General features: G+C 42.3%; 1 long non-coding RNA gene and 1 gene segment (V, D, J or C); one reads left to right on the top strand and one right to left on the bottom strand.

Moving 5' to 3' along the window:
• The window catches only part of LOC132240156 (T cell receptor delta constant-like), a 62,343-nt gene that overhangs the window by 31,949 nt on the left and 3,694 nt on the right, over nucleotides 1-26,700 (bottom strand).
• Nucleotides 11,665-17,539, top strand: LOC132240178 (uncharacterized). The gene is made up of 3 exons (XR_009454226.1): nucleotides 11,665-11,751; nucleotides 15,699-15,749; nucleotides 15,962-17,539. It is a non-coding gene; the product is annotated as an uncharacterized LOC132240178 (long non-coding RNA).

Raw genomic sequence — 26,700 nt, 5'->3', positions numbered from 1 at the left:
GCTGAGACAATCTAGTTCAGGAGGCACCTGCTCTTTACAACCTCAGCCCCTATTACCTGTAATCTGGTCCTGGGGCACCCAGAGGCGCCCACCCTCTGTGCCCCCCTTCCAGCCCGCATGACTTGTATCCCGTGCTTGCTTTCCCAGGCCTGTAATTCTTACTTCCCCACGTAATTTTGTCCTCCTACCCAATATAAGCAGCTAGCTTATGGTGGAGTGCAGAGCATATTTTTGTGGATGACCTGTTGCTCTCCCATACTTCGGCAGTATTGGAATAAACGCTTATATATGATTCAACCCTGCCTCTGCTTAATTGGTTCAAGTAGTGACAGGCAGCCCAGACCCCTTGGTTGTCTGGTTACATAACCACTAAACCATATACACAAAACCAAAACATAAGAAAAAGAAGTGAAAATGGTTCTTAATTTTTTGTAAGATGCTCAAATTTATTCATAATAAGAGAAATGTGAATTAAAACTCGACTGAGGTATAATCTCTCACTTATTCAATTGAAAAGAATAAAAGTTTCACAAATTAAAAAAACCCCACATGGTTTTCTGCATAACCATGGCACTACTGTTTCCCACTTAACAAGGTTAACAATTCCTTAAAATCATTTGATAGCCAGTTCATGGTTAAATTTTCCTAATTGTCCCCAAAATGTTTTTTACAGATGGTTTTTGAAAACAAGAATCCAATCAAAGACATTTAATTTGGTTGTTAAATCTTTTAAGTTTCTTTAGTCTGTAATAGTTTTCCTTCCACTGCTTTGCCTCTACTGTATTACCCTTGACCCTCACCCCCCACTTTTCATCACATTAATGATTGAAGGGATTGGGCCTGTTGTCCTGTAGAATGTCTTACCTTCGAATTTGTCTAGTTAGTTATTTGTATAATCCTTTTAAAAAATTGATTTCAGAGAGAGGAAGGGAGAGGGAGAGAGACAGAAACATCAATGATGAGAGAGAATAATTGATGGCTGCCTCCTGCATGCCTCCTACTGGGGATCGAGCCTGCAACCGGGCATGTACCCTGACCGGAATCAAATTGTGACCTCCTGGTTCATGGGTGGACCCTCAACCATTGAGCCACACTGGGTGGACACTTTATATAATCCTTTAACTTGTTCTTCTAGCTCTCTTATCTCCTGTTGGAATTAAAGGTTTGATTAGCTTTGTTAAGCTATTTATTTTTGGCAGGAATTCTGTGTAGGTGATGTTGTGTCCTGCACACTGCATCAAGGTAAGGTAGAAATGACTTGCTTGATGAGGCTAAGATCAATCACTAGGGTAAAATGGTGACAGAAAAACCTATATTGTGCAAAGTTACCTATTCCCGTTGCAACCAGAAAGTAATCTGAGACTTTAAAATGTTTTTAAACTTCTATTTTGGAATTTTCCCCCCACCCTGCATAATTTCTTCCATGAAGCAGGAAGCTGGTCATATTTCTTTTTTCTGTTTCTGTTTCTGCCCTAGCAGGAAAAAGTTTCAAACTCATCACTATATGCTCAAAAATTAGTATTTAAAAGAGTCTGCTCCTTTAGAAAATAAGTAATCCAAAGATATGTTCCATTTCTGTGCTAAAAATCAGAATTTCATTAAAATTGTCATCTTTCACAATTATTTATATTCTACGAAAATGGGCTCCTCTGATGTTATTTTGATTGCCTTGATGCATTCTATAATTTAAAATTTATTTTGAACACCTTAGGAGAAAGCCTAGGTATAGTTTCCTTTCCCCATGCAGTGCTCTTGCTTTTCTGGACTTAAAAGAGCAATTGGGCTTGCTGTGCTAAGTGGTGGTTGTCATCCCAGGATGAAGGGATTAATTCCTGTGTTCTTGGATTAAATATATGCAGGGTTAAGAGAAGAGTGAAGGAGAGCCCAGGCTTCATAAGCTCTCAAATCTATGGAATTAACCATTGATTGATCCTCTGAAGTGAACAGAAATATTGCTTAGTTCCCAGGAAACATCTTTCAAAAACACATCATTTAAGTAGGTAGGCATAAATGTGTCATTGCTCTGGGATGAGGAGACTGCTTGGTGGCATTTGGTCAGAGAGGGAGATGCCTTGACACTGAAATAATATCCCAGTCCTGCTAGGTCTTCCACTATCTTCAAGGACCAGCTCAAGATTGATCTTCTAAAGCTCTTCCCAGCGATCTCTACCTAACAAAAATTTCCCTTCTCACCATCTGTTCACTTGCTTGTGATTTTCTGATAGCTCAGGTTTTATTTATGAGAAGTTTGTACTCCTCATCATATCACTAGGCCATTTGCCCCATGCTGCTTAATAATGACTTTCTTGCCATCTCTACTCCCTCATTTGACAGTTTTCTCATGAGAACAAAGCACATGAACTGATTGGGTTAGGAGATCCTGGGTTAGAGATTCACCTAGTGGATCTGCTTTCAGTATGGCCTTTACAAATACATTATTTAAAAATAACTTGAACTCTGCCATCATGTCATATTGCAATGAGATGGAATTCAATTCACAACAACCAGTGTCTAAGCGTTTTTGTACAATTTTAGTAAATGTTTTGGCGTTTAGCAATGCTTTTACTAGGCACTGAGTTCTTTGAAGGGAGGAGTTCTGTACATTGGGCAGATGGGGTTCATCATATGCAAGTATGTGACCCAAGATACAGGCTCCCAGTCATTATTGGTCCCATTCTTTTTACTTCTTCCATGGTTTTCTCTTTTACGTTGTCCTGAGTGTAATTAATAAATGTTAAAACGTGTGGTTGGAATTATTTATTACTGATGACTTAGGTAATACTTGTTTATTCTGAAACCATTGCAGTAGACAATGAGTAAACCCCTAAAGATAGGAGTCTGGAGGCAAGGGGCAATAAAACTCATTTTATTTTCCCACAACACTCAGAGGGCTCTTCCTGAGGCGAGACATACATCGTGGATCATAGTTGGGTGTTTTTCAACAAAGGCTTAATACATTTCAATCTCTGTGGTAAGTAGTCACAGTGAAACACAGCAGTACAAAAACCCTCTTCTCCTTTTTTTTCTTTCCTTGGCATTTTGCCATTACCACCCTCTGCCATCCTGAACCTCAGAAATCTCCTTTCACTGATGTTGTTATTGTGGTTAAATGCTATAAAATTTAGAGGCACAAAATTATTATAATCACACAAATCAATAAATAAAACACTAAGAATCTATAAAATAAATGGGTGAAGAACAAATGAAGAAAGTCACTCATTGGTTAACAAACTTGGAAAAAACGTTTCAACCTTCTAGTAGTAAAAAAAAAAGTCAATAAAGCATTAACAAACCATTTTTCAGATATTTAAACAATGTTTTTTGTTAGAAAAGGTGAAGTTCCCCATGCTGCAATGATCTCAAAACAATATAAATTGTTACTTTTTTTATTGGAAGCCAATTAATGAATATAAAGAGGGTGAAACCCATTTTTGATAAAAACTCTCAGCAAGGTGGGAGTAGAAGGATCATACCTCAACATAATAAAAGCCATATATGACAGGCCCACAGCCAACATCATACTCAACAGACAAAAACTAACACCATTTCCCCTAAGAACAGGAACAAGACAGGGATGCCCCCTCTCACCACTCCTGTTCAACATAGTACTGGAAGTGTTAGCCATTGCAATTCGGCAAGAAGAAGAAATAAAAGGCATCCAAATTGGAAAAGAGGAAGTAAAACTGTCCTTATTTGCAGACGACATGATATTATACATACAAAACCCTAGAGATTCCATCAAAAAGCTACTAGACTTAATACATGAATTTGGCAATGTAGCAGGATACAAAATTAACCCCAAGAAATCTGAGGCATTTCTATACACCAATAGTGAACTTTCAGAAAGAGAGATTATAAAAACAATCCCGTTTACCATTGCACTGAAAAAACTAAGCTACCTAGGAATAAACTTAACTAAAGAGGTAAAAGACCTCTACTCAGAAAACTACAGGACGTTGAAAAAAGACATAGAGGAAGACATAAACAGATGGAAGAACATACCGTGTTCATGGATTGGTAGAATCAACATCATCAAAATGTCCATACTACCCAAAACAATCTATAAATTCAACGCACTTCCCATTAAAGTACCAACAGCATACTTCAGAGATCTAGAACGAACTTTCCAAAAATTCATCTGGAATAAAAAAAGACCCCGAATAGCTGCAGCAATCCTGAAAAAGAACAAAGTAGGTGGGATCTCAATACCAGATATCAAGTTGTATTACAAAGCCACTGTTCTCAAAACTGCCTGGTACTGGCACAAGAATAGGCATATAGATCAATGGAATAGAATAGAGAGCCCAGAAATCGGCCCGAACCAATATGCTCAATTAATATTTGACAAAGGAGGCAAGAACATACAATGGAGCCAAGATAGTCTCTTCAATAAATGGTGTTGGGAAAATTGGACAGATATATGCAAGAAAATGAAACTGGACCACCAACTTACACCATACACAAAAATAAACTCAAAATGGATAAAGGACTTAAATGTACGACAGGATACCATAAAAATTCTAGAAGAATCCAAAGGCAAGAAAATCTCAGACATATGCCGAAGCAATTTCTTCACTGATACAGCTCCTAGGGCACTTGAAACTAAAGAAAAAATGAACAAATGGGACTACATCAAAATAAAAAGCTTCTGCACAGCAAAAGAAACCATCAACAAAACAACGAGAAAACCCACTGTGTGGGAAAACATATTTGCCAATGACATATCTGATAAGGGCCTAATCTCCAAAATTTATAGGGAACTCATACAACTTAACAAAAGAAAGATAAACAATCCAATCAAAAAATGGGCAAAGGACCTAAATAGACACCTTTCAAAAGAGGACATTCAGAAAGCCAAGAGACATATGAAAACATGCTCAAAGTCACTAATCATCCGAGAGATGCAAATCAAAACAGCAATGAGGTACCATCTCACACCTGTCAGACTGGCTATCATCAACAAATCAACAAACGACAAGTGCTGGAGAGGATGTGGAGAAAAAGGAACACTTGTGCACTGCTGGTGGGAATGCAGACTGGTGCAGCCACTATGGAAGACAGTATGGAGTTTCCTTAAAAAACTGAAAATGGAACTCCCATTTGACCCTGTGATCCCACTTCTAGGAATATATCCCAAGAAACCAGAAACACCAATCAGAAAGGATATATGCACCCCTATGTTCATAGCAGCACAATTCACCATAGCTAAGATCTGGAAACAGCCTAAGTGCCCATCAGTAGATGAATGGATTAGAAAACTGCGGTACATCTACACGATGGAATACTATGCTGCTGTAAAAAGGAAGGAACTCTTACCATTTGCAACGTCATGGATGGAACTGGAGAGCATTATGCTAAGTGAAATAAGCCAGTCAATAAAGGAAAAATACCACATGATCTCACTCATTCGTGGACAATAGAGACCATTATAAACTTTTGAACAATAATAGATACAGAGGCAGAGCTGCCTCAAACAGATTGTCGAGCTGCAGCGGGAAGGCCGGGGAGGGTTGGGGGGCAGGAGGTAGGGGGGTAAGAGATCAACTAAAGGACTTGTATGCATGCATATAAGCATAACCAATGGACATAAGACACTGGGTGATAGGGGAGGCTAGGGGACTGTCTAGGGCAGGGGGGATAAAATGGATACATATGTAATACCCTTTGTAATACTTTAAGCAAAAAAAAAAAAAAAAAAAAAAAAAAAAAAAAAAAGAGGGTGAAAACATTCATACTAGTTGGAGCAAATATTTCCATTTTGGGAAATTTGCTGTGAGAAAATACTATACATGTTTGAATATAAACTGAGATTTATTACCCTCAGAAAAGAGAGAGCTTATGTTTGATTTCCTACAAATTACAAAAAGCAATATTATACTGCTTTCATGCAATTATTTTATTTTGCACAGTTAAGTACAGCTTAATGAAGACACATTATGCTGGAATGATCTCAATCAATGCTAGTCCATGGATGCTTCTGGAAGTCCTCAAATAAGATTAATGAAAAAGATAACTACATAATTGAACAAAAAGTTAGTAACTATTCTTGGGAGTATGCCTTTGAAATTACAAGTGTTCAATATTGTTTAAACAAATCTTTTAAAGTAAATGTTTTGCTGTGGAGATCAAGAATATCACAGGATAAACAGCAAAGCAACTGTTCTAATGTTATGTGAATAGATATTGTGCTTCAAAAATGTTTTTAGTGATAGCTTCATGTATGGATTCATAATGTGCTATGATTCAAAGAATTTAGACACAAGTGAGTTTGATGTGCTTGAAAAAATGTTTGAAGATTAAAAAAGCAGCTCTTAGTGATGAAAAATACATTGATTTGAGATGCCTGTGAAGCATTTGAATAAAATTTGTGAACTTTGAGAATTTAAAAAAGCAGTAATTCAAAATTAATATACATTTATATAACATGTGATTTTAAATATGCATGTTTAACTAAGTTAATAAATAATTTTTGAAGTAGAATTTGATAATTTCATCTACACCCCTAAGTATTTATATATTCAAGTTGGCCAAAGCCTAATTTTGAATCTTCTATTTGAGGAAGTGAAGGCTTATTTTAGATTTTATATGCATATATTTTGATATATAAAGCTTATATGTATAGTTTCCTCATATAATTTAAAAAATAAAAAATGTTATAAGTACATATATGTTCATCACAACAATTTTTATAACAGGAAAAATGTGAAAGTTGCCTAAATTCTCAGTCATAAGAGAACTGATTAACTAGACTATAGTATGTTCCTAGATACAGTATTAATATGGCTTATTAAAAACACTGATTAGTCCAACTGTGATGGCTCAGGATCAACCTATAAACCAGGAGGTCACGGATCAATCCTGGTCAGGGCATATGCCCGGGTTTCAGGCTTGATCTTCAGTGGAGGCATGCAAGAGGCAGCTGATCAATGATTCTCTCTCATCATTGATGTTTCTCTTTCTGTCTTTCTCCGCCTTCCTCTTTGAAATCAATAAAAAATATATTTAAAAAATTCTGATTAAGAAAAGCATCTAATAACATAGAGAATTAATTGTACAATGTTAAAAAGATGCAAATGTGTGTTAAGCAAAATAAGCCAGTCAGAGAAAGATAAATATCACATGATCTCACTCATTTATGAAATATAACGAACAACATAAACTGATGAACAAAAACAGATGCAGAGACAGAGAAGCATCGATCAGATCGTCAAAACTCAGAGGGAAGGTAGGGGAGGGTGGGGGTAAGGAGGAGAGATCAACCAAAGGACTTGTATGCATGCATATAAGCCTAACTAATGGACATAGACACCAGGGTGGTGAGAGCATGGGGAGGAGGCAGGGGGAGGGCATGGGGTGATAAGGACACATATGTAATACCTTAATCAATAAAGAAAAAAAAGAGATGCAGATGTGTGTAAAGAAAACTAAGAATGTATAGGCTTCCTCTGCTTTCAACATAGACTTTTATAATGAATTCTAGGGAGGAAAAGAGCTCAGGTCATTGAGTTCTAGCTCCCAGCCAATGTAGACAACCTTCTCAGTGCAGCCATCCACCTGAACTCACTTTCTGACAAGGATGCTTGTTTCACTGCTGAAGGGCTTTCAACTGATACACAGGTATTCCTGCTATTGAAATGAAATCTCTTTTTCCAGGTATCCTCCCTCCTCTTCCCCGCCCCCACCCCATCAACCCTAATTCTGCCCTCGGCTGCAATGGATGGGTTGATGCTCTTTGGTTGATGCTCTCTGGGCCTTTTCCTGGACATGGAAAGATAGCTGCCCGCTTTGGGAGACTCAGACTCTCATTGTATGATCACACTGAGCTTCCAAACAAGACAGAACAAATTTCATTTGGACAGTGTTCCTCAAGCTTTGAAAATTCTGCTATGGTTGCTTCAGTCTTTAGCTTATGGCTATTATTTCTATTAGAATACAATGCTCCCTTCCTCCAACTCCAACCTTAGAAAAGCTAAAGCCTCCATTATTTTCATCACTCACAAATTATAGTTGACTCTTGCACAACACAGATTTGAACTGCGTGGGTTCACTGGTTTCAGATTATTTCCTGATACCAGTTTTTAATGGGAATAGAATGAAAACATGAGGAATGTGATGGGGACGAAGGCTGAGGAAAGGGCACAGAAAGATGAGAATGGTGACATACTTTGCAGTGTGTAGAGGATTGGCAGCTGGCAACCTCCCTTAGCTTTTGCCAAGACTTTGGATTATTCCAGCCACAGCTAAGCATTTCTTTTTGGTGTGTGTGTAGGGGTGGGGTGGGGTGGGGTGGGGGGGGGGGTTGGATTCTGTGGGATTCAAGGATTCTGCACTGTTTGAATTTTCATATTTTCTTTCAGAGACCTTAATAAAATACATATCCTAATATTGACCTTTATCTTTTTTGGGGTGATCAGGTTAATATCAATTCAAGTGATAAATATTGAGTCTTCAACAGCATTTTTTCCTGGTACTAATGTCTTTGTTTCTCTCCTTGTATGTTGTCCCTGTCCTTCCAATCTTTCTTAGCTTTACTAAGTAGGTAGTGCACAGTAGGGAACATTTTCTTGGAGGATAAAAAAAGGAAAATAAATCTACAGACTTAGGAACAGCCAGGGTACAATCTCTGATAGACAGCTGCAGTACAAGGACATCCTTGTAAGGCCTGGCAAACTGGCAATGATTTCTGATTAGCAGAGTCCCATTGCCATGTCATATATTCGAAGAGAGGAAAGGTCCGACTGCTGATACCTTTTCATGCCTATTCAGTGTATGTTCAACACGTGGGATTCAGAGTGGGAGATGGGCAAGGTCCGTGATGTAGGAAAGCATTATGTCAAAGTTCTAGATAGATTTTTAGATTTTCCTAAAGTACATGCTGAGTGGTAATACCTACTTTCCAATAATTCCCTTAACTCTCAGTCTTAGTAGTAAACTCAGCCTTCTTAATTCCCAACGGGAAGCATTGAAACCATGAAGATGCTCAGGAGAAAGTCTCCCCGTCTCTGTCTTTGAGCAGGTATTATATGATTGATGGAATTGCAGTATGGGAATGCCTAAGAAGCTGGTTCTCATGCCCTGCCCTGGAGGATGCTTCCTGGGTAGTTGGCAGTTGAGACCCACATCTGCTGTGAACTGGCCTAAAGCCAGCAGCTTTTGTTCTCTGAATTGGAAAGGAACTCAAATGTGGGGTGTTAGGGGTACAGGGAACCACAGGATGTGGATATTCTGCGTCCCTGGTGCCTCATAAGGAAGATGCATCTGTTGGATTAGGCAGCTGGTGAGAAAACTGAGTCAGCAGGGGACAAGGGCAGTTTCCCAGCACTCAGGGCCCATCCGTCCTACTGCTTTCTACCTCTCTTAGAACATGGGCTTTTCCTGGGTTATTAGCCAATCTGTATAGTCAAGTATGACTACTGGGACCCGTGTGATGGCATAAACAATGCTGAACAAGGAGATCCTTCCTCCAGATGTGTCGGAGACCAGATGGCTTGTAGTGTGGAAGCCAAAAGGCTATGGCAAAACCATTCTAATCCTTTCCGGCAAACGATCTGTCTGTACTGATAGTTGACTTGATTAGTGTATGTAGGATGAAGTCTCAGCTTTCACCACTGAACTCTCTATACGCAGAAACAACATACAGAAACTGGTAGAAATATACCCAAATGGAAATGCAGTGTGATTAGAATGTGTTTTATTATTGCTCTTGAAGTCTGCTTTAGAGATAGAAAAAGATTTTCCTCTGGAGTCAGATTCACTTACTTTACCTGGAGCCTCCAGACTAACCCAAGATTATGCTGACTTGTTCCAGGTTATTTTCGAGTAGACCACGTCTGCCATAAATACATGGTAGAATGAGGTGAGGTGTTAGAACAAAAGCAGATCAGAAAGTTGGAGGTGTCTAAGGTGAGAATGCTTCTTTCTTCCATTGAAGGGATATGATCTGGACGTCTCCCATTACAGCCCACAGACAGGTACACTCAAACCTTTGCCCAGGCGCATTCAAATCTTTGCCCAGGAGCCATATATCCCATAGAATCTAAGATCCAGTTCTGAGCTTTTACAGAAGCGATATGTAGATAGCCCAACCTTTTCCAATGGCAAATATAGTGATGAAGTAGCTGGAGCTGGATGTAGGTAGGAACTTTCAAGTCTTTCTGAGGCAGGCACCTTCAAGAGTCATAATATCAATGGAGTTCAGGTGCAGTTCTAAAATGCTGCTCTGGGCACAGATCTCTGAGAAAAATGACTCAAATGGCATAAGGTGGTGTTATCTTTCAGACCCACATGGGTTGGGGTAGGAGTGAGAAGCAAAAACAGAAGTAGGAAGGGACCTGCTTTGCATCATTTCCCTGCTGAGACTCAAATGGTTTGGGGATGACCATTGTTGAAGATATAGGGCACAGGTCAGGGAGGCTGGGCAAAGAACTGAATTAAAAAAGTTATAGAGTATCAACACTCTGTGAGCAAATGTTATAATTTTATAAAGCGGAGGTCAAAGGATCAAGATTAGAGAAAGATATTTAGAAATAAATGCTGCAGGAGACACTAAGTGAATGATTTGTTATAGAACAATATTGTTATAGAACAATAACATTGAGAGCATTTTTACTGATGTTGTACTCTGCCAATGTAGCCCAAGCTTGAGCTCTTTGCTTCTCATAGTTGCCTGGGATAACAGAAAAATGGAAGAGGAAATCTCTACATAGGGTTTCTGAAGAAATAAAAAAAATTTAACTTGTATGTTGATCTTGTAATGGAAATAAGAATGTCCAAAGGCCTTTGGGAGTTAGTTTCAAAAGGAAATAATAGAAAACACAAAAAACCCGGAGCATTTACAGAAAAAGGGGCCAATCCATGCTTAATGAATGGTCAGATTTCACATAGCTCGGAACATATAATTTTCTATCAGAGTACTGATAACATTGCAGTGAACTTGGGTCTGGAAGCCTGTGTTGAGTAACAACGGCAGCTGCTGTTTTGTGTGAGTTCAATCAGGAGACACAGGGAATAATTAGTCTGATTCCTGACACTGTTGTTTAGCAGAGCCTTTGGCTCAAAAACATTTTGAGATGTCTTGTGTTTTTCCTATTTTGCTTTTGTTTTGTGAATGTTGTACAGAGCTGCTCTTATGCCTGAGGACCTTGCCTTTACACACTGTATGTATGATGTGTATAAATGACACTCTGTATTGGTGTCATCAGTGACTTATTTGTAGCCTTTCTTTTCTTTTTTCTTTTTAAATTTCTTTATTGATTAAGTTATTACATATGTGTCCTTATCCCCACATTATGTAAGCCTTTCTTAAGGCCTAATTAATATCGGTACTTCAGGTAGCTTACAACACTGGATTCTGAGGCCACAATATAGGAATATAGACTTTCTGGTCTTTTTCTTCTGTCCCCAAATGTAACCAGTTACTTTTTTTGCGAAAACATTCTAAACAGTTGCTTTAGAAAACCTAGGAAAGTGTAAGACTAAAGACAAGCCACAGCCTGAAGCCCAGACTGCTGACTTGAGCACAGATGGGAGAATGTTAACAGCCAAGAAATATGAGGTCTTTGGCTCCTTTCCCAGAACTGCCAGGCTAAGACCTTGGCAGAGACTCAACAGGAAACTGAACTCTATTTGCATATCCTTTTATACATGGGAGATTAAAAGCTTCAACCTTGAGTGATCACAGTTTTTGAGAATCACGATGAGGCATTAAAGAGGAGGAGTGTCCCAAGGGAGATGAGCTGGAGGCGAAGCAAGGTAGGTGTGAGGTTAGCAATGACTTTCAATTCCCTTTGATTAATCATGAGTGTATTTCATTTAGTTCTTTTTACTTTATTTTATCCTTTTTGGGTCAGAGCGAGGCAGGAACCTGTGCTTCCCAATCTTGGGAATCTGTCAAATTTGATTTCCTTTGTCCCACAACTGCTTTCTTCTCATTCTTTCTGGGCAGAGACCTATAGCTTATTAGTGCTGAAGGAACCTTACAGATCATCCAAATATAAACTCTCTATTAAATAGATGAGAATCTGAGATTCAAAGAGGTTAACTGATTTATCTAAATCATAAAAAAAGAAATAAGAGTTTGACTTCCAAGCAATTTTCCCCCCAAACAGGCTGCTAGCTCTGGTTAGCGGGTGAAAGATCTCAAATTGCTCCTTTCCATCCAGCATGTGGTTTACCATAGATATTCTTATAATCTTCTTCCATCAGAACATGCATTTCTGGCATAGAACAGCTCCAATTCCCTGGCTTTTCTTCCTAGCTCCACTGGATAAGGTCCCTATAGTTTTTATTTATTTATTTATTTATTTATTTATTTATTTATTTATTTATTTATTTATTATTTTATTGATTTCAGAGAGAGAAAGGGTGGGTGGGAGGGGGAGAGAGAGAGAGAGAGAGAGAGAGAGAGAAACATCAATGATGAGAGAGAATCATTGATTGGCTGCCTCTTGTATGCCCCCTACTGGGGCTCCAGCCCACAACCTAGGTATGTACCTGGACCGGGAATTGAACTGTGACCAGGTCCTGGTTCATAGGTCAGTGCTCAATTACTGAGCCACACCAGCCAGGCCTCTATAGTTCTTTAATGGAAGAAGCCAGAGGACTGAAATGAGGCTATTTATCTGGGGGATTCATTTAGGAATTCATTTATTTGGTTTTCTTGGTCAAGTAGCATAGGGAGAACCCCATGTAGACAGCATGGGCAGAATGAGGATGGACAGATGCTACTCCTCAGTGGTTAGTGACTAAATTTTACAGCTTCCTTTTTAAGGATGAGAAAAGATCTCTATTAATAATAGGGTACATTAATTAAAAGTAATGGGGAGCCCTAGCTGGTTTGGCTCAGTGGATAGAGCGCCGGCCTGCAGACTGAGGGTTCTCAGGTTTGATTCTAGTCAAGGGCACATGCCTGGGTTGCACGCTCGATCCCCAGTAGGGGGCGTGCAGGGGGCAACTGATCAACGATTCTCTCTCATCATTGATGTTTCTATCTCTCTCTCCCTCTCATTTCCTCTCTAAAATAAATAAAAATAAATAAATTATATATATATATATATATATATATATATATATATATATATATATATATATATATATATATATATATATATATGGCACTGGGGAGGTCCTGAAGGAGAGCATCTTCAAAGTTGGATAAGGGCAACCTTCTGAAAATTGAGGTCCCCTTGTCCAGCTATTGTTTTAGCTGAACCAAATCTATTGGGAAAGATTTGGCATAAAAACCCATTCTCCTTGTTACTTCTGATAAAGCTGGGACTGGCCAGGGCCACCTTCATCTGGAATAGACAGAGGGCAATGAAGACACAGAATGTTATTGGTGAGCCAGACAATCACAGTAATGAACTTGTCTTTGAGGATTTCACTATCATTAGTGCAGGGAAATAATTTAGAGAGGTTGTCTGGAAAGAACATCCCTGATGAGGTATTTTTATGAAAATGGTACTGGCAGCAATTTGGATTTCTTGTTTTGGAAAAGTGGTGGTAGTCATTGTCAGTGTTCCCTCTCATTTTATATCTTTTTTTGTTTGGGGCAAAAACCACTCTCTTTCAGACCATTAATAATTAAGTATTAGCATTATTGAGCACCTTTGGCGTACTTGTCACCCCGGTGTGCCAGGTGCCTTCTAGCAATGATTTCATTTTATTCTCATAATAATTCTATGAAATAGGTAGTATTATTATCTCTATTTCATGAATGAGGAAATAGAGGTTTAGAGAAGGTAAGCAGCCTTGTTCAGGTCCCACATGAGTAAATGAGGAACTGTGGGATTACCCATTTTTGTCAGATTCCACAGCTCATGCTCTTTTTACTACTAAAAGAAATCACACGTAAAATCATATTTAGTTTATAGACCAAAATATATTTTTTGAACAAATTTTTAAGCTTGTTCATTTTAAGATCAGTGAAAGGACCTTGCCAAAGTTTGGGACCATTTTCAGATTATTGTTTTTAAGTTCAACACATATTAATATTTTTTTGTGAATGATTAAACATATTTACTTTTGTATGTTATTTTACCTACTAGAGGCCCGATGCATGAAATTAGTGCATGAGTAGGCCTTCCTTTCCCTGGCTGCCAGCACCGGCTTCCCCCTTGCACCGGGGACCCAGGCTACGCTCTGGCTGATGGCAGGCACCCGGGACTCTTGCTTCCCTCTGGTTGCTGGCAGGCACCCAGGACCTGGGCTTCCCTCCCAGCCCCGGCTTCTACCAGAAGGTCGTCTGGAAGGACATCTGGTCTAATTAGCATATTATGCTTTTATTATTATAGACTAGAGGCCCGGTGCACAAAAATTTGTGCACTGGTGGGGGGTTGTCCCTCAGCCCCACTTGTGCCCTCTAGCAGTCTGGGATCCCTCGGGAGATAATGACCTGCTGGCTTAGGCCCGCTCCTGGATGGCAGAGGGCAGGCCTAATCCCTAGGTGCAGCCCCTGGTTGGGCTCAGAGCAGGGCCGATTGGGGAGTTGGGGCGCTGCCCCCTGTCATGCACAAAGCAGGGTGGATCGGGAAGTTGTGATGCCACCCCCAGTCACGCTCAGGGTAGGGCCAATTGGAGGGTTGGGGCGCCACCTCCTGTCACACTCAAGGCAGGGTTGATGGGGAGGTTGTGGCGCCACCCCCTGTCATGCACAGAGCAGGGCCGATCAGGGGGTTGGGGCCCTGCCCCCTGTCACGCACAGAGCAGGGCCGATCAGGGGGTTGGGGTGCCTTCCCCTGTCACGAACCCAGCAGGGCGGATAGGGAGGTTGTGGTCCCGCCCCTGTCACACACAGAGCCGCAGGGTGATCAGGGGGCTTTGGTGCTGCCCCTTGTCATGCTGCTCCAGGGACCAGGAGGCCTTGTGGCTCCGCTGATCCCAGGGCTGGGAGGCCTCGCGGCTCCGCTGATCCCGGGTTCGGGAGGCATATTACCCTTTTACTATATAGGATAGAGACCTGGTGCATGGGTGGGGGCTGGCTGGTTTGCCCTGAAGGGTGTCCTGGATCAGGGTGGGGGTCCCACTTTGGTGCCTGGCCAGCCTGGATGAGGGGATGATGGCTGTTTGCAGCTGGTCACACCCCCTTCAGGGTGGGAGTCCCCACTGGGGTGCCTGGCCAGTCTGGGTGAGGGGCTGAGGGCCATTTTTGGGCTGGCGGGTGACTGAAGCTCCCAACCTCTCCTTTTTTTCTTTTTTGTTTTTTATTCTGGGATTTATTTACCTTCTATGGCTGTCACTGGAACTGAGAGCTGGCTTTAGCTCTGAGGCTCGGCTCCCGCTCTGAGACCTCGGCTGCTGAAAGCAGGTATCTGGTTTGTTTGGGTTCTATAATTGTAACACTGTTGCAACTCCAGCTTGGCGGGCTGGCTGAAAGCATGGGGATTGTTTACCTTCTATAATTGTAACATTGTTTCTTAGACTGCAGCTCAGAGCCCAGCAGCGGCAGGCGGGGAACCTTGCCTTCCTCTTTCACTGGAGCAAGCCAGCCTCCTGTTCACTTCAGCTGCCTGGCTGCCAGCCGCCATCTTGGTTGGCAGTTAATTTGCATATCACCCTGATTAGCCAATGGGAAGCATGTCGGAGGTATGGTTAATTACCATGTTTGTCTATTATTAGATAGGATATTCACTATATTGCCACCTATTTAAGAGAGGAAAATATACCTACTTAAATTGTGCCATAAAACTTATTTTTAACAGCACAATAAAGATGTTTTCATGGATCTGAAAATGTGGGAATGATTATAGAAGGTAGGTATCTGGAACCCAGACAAAATCCCACTCCCATCTTTCTTTCAGTTCATGATTACATGTTTTGCTCTTTCTCACTTTCCTCCAATGTCCTAGAAGTCAAGAGCTTAGAAAAACAACCATGATGGGTGGCCAGCCCCACCTGAGGGGCAGGTGTGAGTTAGACTTTTTGACCACCCAATGATTAATCAGAACAATCTTTCTGCCAACAGGACTTCTGGAAAAATCACTCAGGACTGATTCCTTAGGGTCCCTCCTCACCTTTTGGCCCAACCATCTCTGGATGCAGTAAGTTGGAAGTTAAAAAAACTGGAAAGTCCAAAGGAGCAGAATGAAGAGGTTGTGCTTCACATGAGACTAAGAGGGTAGTCCCAAGTCTGATAAGGGAGGAAGTGTAGGCCTAGGATGGGGAGACACAGCTGGAGAAAGATCACTGATTGTATCTGCAGGTTCTCCTTTTGTTCTGCCCACCAGAGAGCTTCTTTATTTTCTCTATGGTTCACTGTGGTGAAAGCACAATAATACTGGGCTGAGTCCTCCTGTTTTAATCTGTTGATCTATTGGTTTGTAGACACAACTAATTTTTGATGTTATTCCTGGTGATAACAAATCTCTCCAGGGAAGATGTGTAATGCTTAACATTCCCCAAAGGACTAATTTTGGAAACATGTTCACATGGTCTTTCTGGAGCTTGGCTGTACCAGTTCATCCAGAGGAGTCCAAACTTAAAGCCAGAGGTGTTGCAGGTGATCATCAGGGAGTCCCTAGCACTTCTCATGATCCTTCTCCCCGCAAATCCACTGGCTGATTCAGTGACTGAACCTCTGGAGAAGAGAAAGAATTGATAAAACTTGTAAGAGACAGACATTACATACCTCCAAACTGATGACTCCCGCATGACCATAGAGAAACAGCACAAGGAAGGTCAGCCTGGGCAGACAGCACATGCTAGACACTGAGGGTGGAAAAGTGATCACAGACACAGAAGAGGCAGTTTGGTCTTTTTGAATGCAAACCATAAGGGTAGTCCTATGGGCACCCAATAGGAAATAGTTCTGCCCTCCTTGCATAGACTCCTTCTATAGAATAGAGCCTACTGCAGTCAGAAAGGACTCTGGGAAGGTACTGGATGCACTCTTACCCACAGACATGATTTTTAAAAAGCTTTCAATAATAGTGTTGTTAATAATTTTCATTTTCAATATTTCATTTTTAACTTATTTTTGCTGAAATTTCAGAATGTTTTCTCTTTTTCTCTGCTCATCTGTAATGGGGACGACTGATTACAGTTATCAAGGGTAAGAACTGGAAGGACCCTCAGGCTGTCTCAGTTCCAGCTTTTTCACCATATAAATGAGTCTGTGGAGGTGAAGTGATGGGCTCAAGTTCTCACAGCGCAGAACTAGGTTTTGAACACAGGTTCCAGTGGGTTTCTTTTCTATTGTGTAATAACTCGTTACATGCCACAACTCAACATTGTCTAATTTCTCCTAATTCAGGGTACTTGGAAACATACCAGGCCTATGACCCTGTGGGAGAGGCTGACTGGTGCCAAGTATAATAATACTAGAGGCCTGATGCATGAAATTCGTGCAAGGGGCTCGGCCCTCCCAGCCCCAGCTTCGTCCTGAAGGATGTCCGGAAGAACATTTGGCTGTCTGGTCTAATTAGCATATTACCCTTTTATTATTATAGACTAGAGGCCCGGTGCACAAAAATTTGTGCACTTGGGGGAGAGGAGGGGTCCCTCAGCCTGGCCTGTGCCCTCTCGCAGTCTGGGACCCCTCAGGAGATAATGCCCTGCTGGCTTAGGCCTGCTCCCGGGTGGCAGAGGGCAGGCCCAATCCCTAGGTGCAGCCCCTGGTCGGGCTCAGAGCAGGGCCGATTGGGGAGTTTCGATGCCACCCTCAGTCATGCTCCGGGTAGGGCCGATTGGGGGGTTGGGGCACCGCCCCCTGTCACACTCAAGGCAGGGTCGATGGGGAGGTTGCGGCACCACCCCGTCATGCACAGAGCAGGGTCAATCCTGGGGTTGGGGTGCTGCCCCCTGTCAGGCACAGAGCAGGGCCCATCAGGGGTGTTGGGGTGCGGCACCCTGTCACACACAGAGCCGCAGGGCAATCAGGGGGTTGGGGAGCTCCCCCCATATCAGGCACAGAGCAGGGCTGATCAGGAGGTTGGGGCGCCTTCCCTTGTTACGAACAGAGCAGGGTGGATAGGGAGGTTGTGGCCTCGCCCCCTGTCACACACAGAGCCGCAGGGCCATCAGGGGGTTTGGGCGCTGCCCCCTGTCATGCTGATCCCAGTGCCGGGAGGCCTCGCAGCTCCGCTGATCCTGGTGCTGGGAGGCATATTACCCATATACTATATAGGATAGAGGCCTGGTGCATGGGTGGGGCTGGCTGGTTTGCCCTGAACGGTGTCCTGGATCAGGGTGGGGGTCCCCACTGGGGTGCCTGGCCAGTCTGGGTGAGGGGCTGAGGGCTGAAGCTCCCAACTGCTCCTTTTTTTCTTTTTTTTTCTTTTTTTATTCTGGGCCAGCTTTAGCTCTGGCTCCAGCTCTGAGGCCTTTGCTGCTGAAAGCAGGTATCTGGATTGTTTGTGTTCTATAATCGAAACAATGTATAACTCCAGCTCTGAGATCCCGGCTCGCTGAAAGCAGGTTTCTGGGGTTTTGTTTAGCTTCTACATTTGTTACAATGTTTCAAACTGCAGGCTCAGAGGCTGGCAGCGGCAGGCGGGGAATGTTGGAGTCCTCCGTCACTGAAGCAAGCAAGCCTCATGTTAGTTTCAAGCTGCCTGGCTGCCGGCCGCCATCTTGGCTGGCAGTTAATTTGCATATCACCCTGATTAGCCAATGGGAAGGGTAGCGGTCGTACGCTAATTACCATGTTTCTCTTTTATTAGATAGGATTGTCATTCTTATTTTCTTATAGCACCTGGTTGGCTTTATTTTTCTTAACAGCATTGTCATATTGTTGACTTGTATTTATTTTGGAAAAGAAATTGAGGATATTTTGTCTCTGAATGGAAGGCAGGATCTGGCCCTTGATCCATCCATTGCTCCACAGAGAGGATCAAAGGTACTGCCATGGGGATAAAGGACTGGGAGTGAGGAGCAGTGGCCCTAAAGAGTGGGGTTTATTTAGGTTGAGATGAGAGGGGAGGACTGGTCTTTGTTCTTTCACTCCGCAGATGTACTCTAAGTGTGAAGGTAGGCACCCATTGGAATGCAAAAGGATCCAGGCAGGGTTGAGATTTCAAGGAGTTTCTTTCTTTTTAATCCTCACCTGAGGATAGAGGATATTTTTTCCATTGATTTCTAGAGAGAGTGGAAGGGAGGGACGAAGAGAGAGAGAGAGAGAGAGAGAGAGAGAAAGAAACAACGTGAGAGAGACATATCGATTGGCTGCCTACCACATGTGTCTCTACTGAGTACATACCCATGACCCTTCAGTCTGCAGACCAACGTTCTAAACACTGAGCAAACCTGTCCAGGGCATAAGGAGTTTCTTTAGAAAAAGGTGGAGAACAAAGACAAACTCTGGAGTTCTTTAGGGCTTTGTACTCCCACAACACAGAGGAGACTTCTTACTCTTCAAACTGCAAAGACACTCACTATAAGGGGCTCAGCTTGGCTGGGAGGAGAAAGATTTTCCAGCTGACTGGAGGGGAAGAACTGCATAGCAGGGATGTGGGCTGGAAATACACTGCAATAAAGTGGTTCCCATGGCAACCAGATGTCAGGGTGTAGTGGAAAGAGTTCTTGACCAGGAATTTGGGAACCTGTGCTCTTTGGCTTTGCCACTAGCTGGTTGTGTGATGGTGGGAAATTCGCTTAAATTCTCCATTCCAAAGTTTTTACATCTTCAATTGAAAAGGTTGAACCAGGAGGTAATTGAAGTTTCTCACTGTTCTGACACTGTGCGTGTGTGTATGTGTGTAAGGGGTAGGGTTGTAGGGTTGAGGAGGATTTCCTTCATATGGAAAACATACTAATGATTTGGATGCTGATAAATGGATTAGCTGTGAACTCATTTTTAAGTTTATTTTTTGCTACAGAGGAGGGTTATTGCTCCTGTGCCACATCTCTGATTTAACGTACAGTGTCTGTTATACTGACCCCTTTGTGGTTCTTTGTGTCCTTATTTGTAAACTTGGTGCGTGGAATTCTTCTCCTCTTTAGACGACTGGAGCAGTTAATCGTCTTTCAATCACTCATGATTGTAACATGTGCTCTGCAAACACAGTTTAGGCCTTTATAAAACAGGAGGCCTTTGACATGGCAGAGCTTCTGACAACACAGGCCATTTCTCCTTGGTGTTATCCTGTGGATGTCGACTTTCCTTCTCACTGTCTCTGAGTAATACTGGTCACTTCTGCCAGGTGGTGGGTGAAGATGGAAACTGCCTCTGGGCACACCCAGAAGTCCTGGAGGACCAATCTCTAAAGCTTTGGTAGGAATTGTAAAGACACTCCAGCTTTCTCCACAGGCACTCCACACCCCCCAGGTTTATCTGTGACTGGCTTCCTGGGGATGAGGATAAAGCAAGAACCTCACTGAGGTGAACACGTTTTATTTCAGGGTCCCAGTCTGTTGGGCCCATTTCCAGGAGACACATCGGTCTGCAAAGGTAGATGAGGCTGCAGATTTGTCTCCTGGGGCTTCCAGAGCAGCTGGATCTTGAGGATCAGTGTGAGAAAGGAGTCATTCAATTTGTATACTCTTGTTTTATGTTTGGGAAGCAACACTCATCAATTCATGGAAGGTGGTCAAGTAAGTGGGGAGAGAAGGCAAAGGGCTCAGTGTTACATATTCCATTTGTCAGTATTCCAATTCTACCATCTTCCATTTCACCTTCTAAGTTTTGACATTTTTAGGACTGCTCCTCCCCACTTTGTGCTAATGAATGGAATTCTATTACTTGGTCTTGAAAAATGAAAGTTTGAACTATTTTGGGAAAGAGCTATCAGCAAGATAAGAAGACAAAACTATTGCTTATTCCGCCAAGTTACAGAAAAGCTGGTACTGTTATGTGTCATAAAGTGGGACATGAAAGTATTTCTAAAAGAAAAGTCTGGCAAACACCCAGGCTCCAAATATTACCATTCTGACCACCTTCAGGCTTTTGTCGAGATATGATCTCATTGTAGCCTTTTCTTGACCACCTGATTTAAAATAGTTATTTCTCATAGTCCCATGGTAACATATTCTATCTCCCTGTAGGGTCTTACATGGCAATTATCACCATCTAACAAATATTTTACTTTGTATTTATTTATTTATTTATTTATTTATTTATTTATTTATTTATAAATATATTTTATTGATTTTTTACAGAGAGGAAGGGAGAGGGATAGAGAGTCAGAAACATCGATGAGAGAGAAACATCGATCAGCTGCCTCCTGCACACCTCCCACTGGGGATGTGCTCGCAACCCAGGTACATGCCCTTGACAGGAATCGAACCTGGGACCCCTCAGTCCACAGGCCGACGCTCTATACACTCAGCCAAACTGGTTAGGGCTTACTTTGTATTTATTTTCACTAAAATAAAGTCATGGGTTTCTGAGTACTATATTCCCAATGTATCTAGAAAGGTACTTGGCACATAGTAGGTGTTTACAGTAGGTGCTTAATAAACTGTTATTAATACGTAAATCAATGTTATGTTCTAGGAAAGCAATTTTAACCTCCCAAGGTTCATACTTTGCATTAGTTTTCTTTCTTAATAATTTGTTGCCATAGCAATATATTTGTACTGACATTTCTTTTCCTGAAAGTTATAAGTATTCATGAGGTTTTGTCCTTAAACCAGGAAATAATAATTTAAACTTCCCTATTTTCCACATGTGTGCAAGTAAACTGAAAACTTAAGGCTATTAGATTTCTTATTTAAACACAGAGTTTGAGAACCTTCCTTATTTAAATTAACATAAGCAATTGCTTTTTGGTTTGGTTTCCTTTGTCCTGTCACCAGGCATGCTGCTCCTTGGGAGCTCTTGAGAATCCTGGGTATGTGTTCAGAGAACTCCTTCAGTGTTTGATACACACTACTGTATGCCGTTACTATCCATAATGCATTTGTGTATGTGTGAACTGATAAAAAGAAACACCAAAAAAACCCCTAAAAACCAAGAACCCAGAGATTCCGCATTTTTGAAGAATGCCAAAATCATTTGGGGGTGGTGAATGGGGGAGCGAGGAGGAGTTAGGAATTACTCTTTTGTTTAGGAAAGGTGTTATTGTGGCTTAATTTACCCAGCAGTTCTGTTTGGAGAAAAAGTTTGCAAAACCCCTTAAAAAATAAAGTAGAAATGTTCTCTGATAGTCCAAGCCTCAAGGCCTGGGCCCTGGGATTAAAAGGAGAGAAAAGGTAGTGAAAGGAGAAAGCCTGCTATCTTCCCCATTTGACTCCTGCCACAAAGAATGTGCAAGGAACACTGGCACGTTGGTACCTGCTCGCCAAGAGTAAGTAACATGGTGTTCTAGAGTACTCTATTAGTACCCTTCAGACATTCTTCTTACAGTCAGTAGCATTTTGTTAGTGGCTAGATGAAGCTTAGAGAAAGCATCTCAGAAGGCAATGCTAGCACCAGTGTTGTGTACTACTGCATTCCCAGCATCTAGCACAGTGTAGGGAATATAGTACTCACTCATTAATACTTCACTCACTTGCTCATTCAACACATTTGTTGATTTCCCATTTTGTGCCAGACTTATTCTCAGGCAATAAACAAAACGCAAAATCCCTGCCTCGTGGAGCTGTATTCCAGTGGAGAGCTAGACAACAGATAAATAAGGAAGTAAAATATATAGCACATCAAATAGTGATAAATGCTATGGAGGACAATTAAGCAGAGAGGAATGAGTAAAGTGCCTTGTAAAAAAAAAAATCAGAGGTGTATACTCCTGTCACTTCAATTAACATTTGGGGGCAATCGGCTGTATTAGGAAGAGGAGGAAAGAAGCCCGGATTCTGAAGTCTTCACCTTGTCAGTGCAGACAGCTTATCAGGCAGCACTTCCTGTCTGAGACACTGCGGCAGGCTCAGACTCCCCCTAAAGCAAAGTTTGGTTTGAACTCAACTCTCTTTCACATGGTGGCTCCTGCACCTTACGTCACTGCCATGCTTTTTGGGGTCAGTTTGCTCATTATGAATGCAGAGAACTGTGGACAATAGATCTTGAGGCCTTTGCTGCCTTGGTATAAGTGATAATAAAATAGAGAGAATGGAAGAGACCAACTCAGACACTCTCCCTCACTGTACTGTGGATGGTAAAGTTAGCAATATTGTGGACCTGCCAGAGACCCATGGAGTTTCTCCAGCTCTCACCCCACTGGCCCCAGACCCCTGGACTGCCATTCTAGGCAGGGCCCTGAGAAGGAAAGGAGAAGGTGGTCAATGCATTAGTGACCCAGAGACTCTAGGGCAGGGGTCCTCAAACTTTTTAAACAGGGGGCCAGTTCACTGTCCCTCAGACCGTTGGAGGGCCAGACTATAGTTTTAAAAAAAAACTATGAACAAATTCCTATGCACACTGCACATATTTTATTTTGAAGTAAAAAAACAAAACGGGAACAAATACAATATTTAAAATGAAGAACAAGTAAAGTTAAATCAACAAACTTACCATTATTTCAATGGGAACTATGGGCCTGCTTTTGGCTAATGAGATGGTCAATGTCCAGTTCCAAATTTGTCACTGCTAGTCGTAGCAAGTGATGCAAGTGTGCATCAGTTAGTCTAGATCTGGTTGGAGATTTCAGATGTTTCATTCTGGTAAAAGGCTCTCCTAACTTAAAAAAAAAAAAAAGGCTCTCCTAATTTTTTTTAAAAAAAAGGCCCTACTAACTGCAAAATAATAATAAAAAAAAATAGACCTCCTAACTTAAAAAAAAAAAAAAAAATCCTAACTTGTTCTTACCTTGGTCCTCAGGCAGCAGCAGGCTCTGCACAGGCAAGCTCATGACTCATCCAATCACACCTGAGACTGAGAGGAGGAGTCGAGAGACAGAGAGAAGGAGGGGAGTCAGAGAGTGTGGCGCACATTCCACACATGCGCACTGCAGCCCAGGATGAGTCGGCTGCTAAGCAACAGGCAGCTGCGGCAAAAACACCCGGTGGGCCGGATAAATGTTTTCCACGGGCTGCATGTGGCCCACGGGCCGTAGTTTGAGGACCCCTGCTCTAGGGAGTCTGACAAGGTATTGCCTTCCACAGGCATCAGGAAGGAGGGATATGTGGGTTATTTCCCATGCCGCGGGTAGCTGCTGTCCTCCTTCAGCCAAGGGAATGAGGCATCTCTGGAGAGCAGCCTGGCAGTTGAAATTGCAACTGGTGTTTAAAACCAGGGGAGGGAAAGTTGGGAAGTGGGAGGAGTTAGTTATTTCCACCCCCACCCCCTTGTGGGGACTGGCCAAGGAGTCAAAGTCACCCCCTGCATCACACAGATGACTGGACTTTACATACTTGTTCCCAACTGTTCTTTCATTCTTTTTTTTTTTTTCCTATGAGTCTATTTTTATTTTGTTTGTTAGTATTTTGTTCATTAGATTCCACATATGACTGAAGGCATATGGTACTTGTCTTTCTCTGACTGTCTTATTTCACTCAGCATAATACTCTCCAAGTTTATCCATGCTGTCACAAAAGGTAAGATTTCTTTCATTTTTATGTCCAAGTAGTATTCCATTGTGTAAATGTACCACAACTTTTTTTTTATGGTCTTTTTTTTTAAATTAAATCTTTATTGTTCAGATTATTACATTTGTTCCTCTTTTTTCCCCCCATAACTCCCTTCCTCCCAGTTCCCGCCCCACCCTCCGCCCTCACTCCCCACCCACTGTCCTCATCCATAGGTGCACGATTTTTGTCCAGTCTCTTCCCGCATCTCCCACACCCCTTTCCCCCCCCCAAGAATAGTCAGTCCATTCCCTTTCTATGTCCCTGACTCTATTATGATCACCAGATTATTTATTCACTTGATTCTTAGATTCACTTGTTGATAGATGCATGTTTGTTGTTCATAATTTGTATCTTTACCTTTTTCTTCTTCTTCCTCTTCTTAAAGGATACCTTTCAGCATTTCATATAATCCTGGTTTGGTGGTGATGAACTCCTTTAGCTTTTCCTTATCTGTGAAGCTCTTTATCTGACCTTCAGTTCTGAATGATAGCTTTGCTGGATAAAGTAATCTTGGTTGTAGGTTCTTGGCATTCATCACTTTGAATATTTCTTGCCACTCCCTTCTGGCCTGCAAAGTTTCTGTTGAGAAATCAGCTGGTAGTCATATGGGTATTCCCTTGTAGGTAACTGAGTTTCTTTCTCTTGCTGCTTTTAAGATTCTCTCTTTGTCTTTTGCTCTTGGCATTTTAATGATGATGTGTCTTGGTGTGGTCCTCTTTGGATTCCTTTTGTTTGGGGTTCTCTGCGCTTCCTGGACCTGTAAGTCTATTTGTTTCACCAGGTGGGGGAAGTTTTCTGTCATTATTTCTTCAAATAGGTTTTCAATATCTTGGTCTCTCTCATCTTCTGGCACCCCTATAATTCTGATGTTGGTGCGCTTGAAGCTGTCCCAGAGGCTCCTTACACTATCCTCGCATTTTTGGATTCTTTTTTCATTTTGCTTTTCCAGTTGGGTGTTTTTTGCTTCTTCGCATTTCAAATTTTTGCCTTGATTCTTACGCTCCTCTGGTCTGCTGTTGGGAGTCTATATAGTATTCGTTATTTCAGTCCGTGTATGCTTAATTTCTAGTTGGTTCTTTATCATAACATCGAGGGTCTCAAGAGACCTTAAAAGTGTGGTTCTGAACTCAATATCCTCCATTGACAGTTTTGTCCTATTTCTTTGTCTCCGCATTTTTTGTGCTTTCTTGGTGCACCCCCTAGTGGTCTTTGTGCGGAGTCTTGTTGTAGTTAAGCCTTGATTGTTGTTGGCAATACCGGGGGTGATTTGACCTCCAGGCTAACTGGCTATGAGAGTCCGCTGTGTCTGCAGTGGGAGAGCTTCTGTGTTGGATCTCTAGGGCGGTGCTAATCTAGCGTTTGCCTGAGGCTATCCGGCAAATGGCTCTGGGCAAGGCTTGGGTGGGGCAGGTCCCCGGGGATCTACTGGGCGGGCTGGAGCGAGCAGTTATGGCTGCTCTCAGTTCCGTCCCTAGGGGCTCTGCCTCACAGAGTCCCAGCAACCACTGCAAACCTCGGAGAGAAAGCTGCCTTCGAGTTCCGACCGAAGCCAGACAGTCCCGCTTCTCCCGTTTGAGTCTGGGTCCCTAGAGACTCGCCCGGATCTGGAGCTCAGAGTCTGAAACTCCCTCCCGATTGAAAACAACAACCACGCCCTCTGCCTCCAGCCCGCTCAGAGTGCACTCCGCACCTCAGTATTTCACTTCAGCACTGCGCCTCCTCTGAGTCTGGGTATGATATTCTCTTTCCTCCTAGTTGTAGAATTTCCACTCAGCCAGCCTTCCTGTGGTTCTGGATGATGTCTGTTCCGTCTTTTAGTTGTTTTTTGAAGTGGTTGTTTGAGGCAGCAATCTCTGGCGTTAACCTATGCCGCCATCTTGGTTTCTCTGTTCTTTCATTCTGATATTGTTACAGGTGATGCATTTTTTTTTAGTATATCCCACAGCCCTAGCCCAGTGCCAGGACAGGCAGCCTTTGACTCCTACCCAGTTCTCGGCTTTGCTTCTGTAACCTTCAGGAAGCTACCTAGTCCCCCTGAGGCTCAGTATTCCCATCTGTAAGATGGAGCTGAGAATAACAACCTCATGGGGTTATAAGGACTGAGTGAGTCCACACCTGAAAAGTGGTGGTATCCTTAGTGTGGTGATTGTGGGGAGGAAGGAGGGGAAGAAGTGGGGGGATAAATGGCGATGGAAGGAGACTTGACTTGGGATGGGGAACACACAATACAGATGATGTGTTGTGAAATTGTGCACCTGAAAC

This window comes from Myotis daubentonii, chromosome 1, assembly GCF_963259705.1.
Source record: "Myotis daubentonii chromosome 1, mMyoDau2.1, whole genome shotgun sequence".
In the NCBI taxonomy this organism is placed as follows: domain Eukaryota; kingdom Metazoa; phylum Chordata; class Mammalia; order Chiroptera; family Vespertilionidae; genus Myotis; species Myotis daubentonii.
This window is presented reverse-complemented; position numbering and strand designations above follow the sequence as displayed.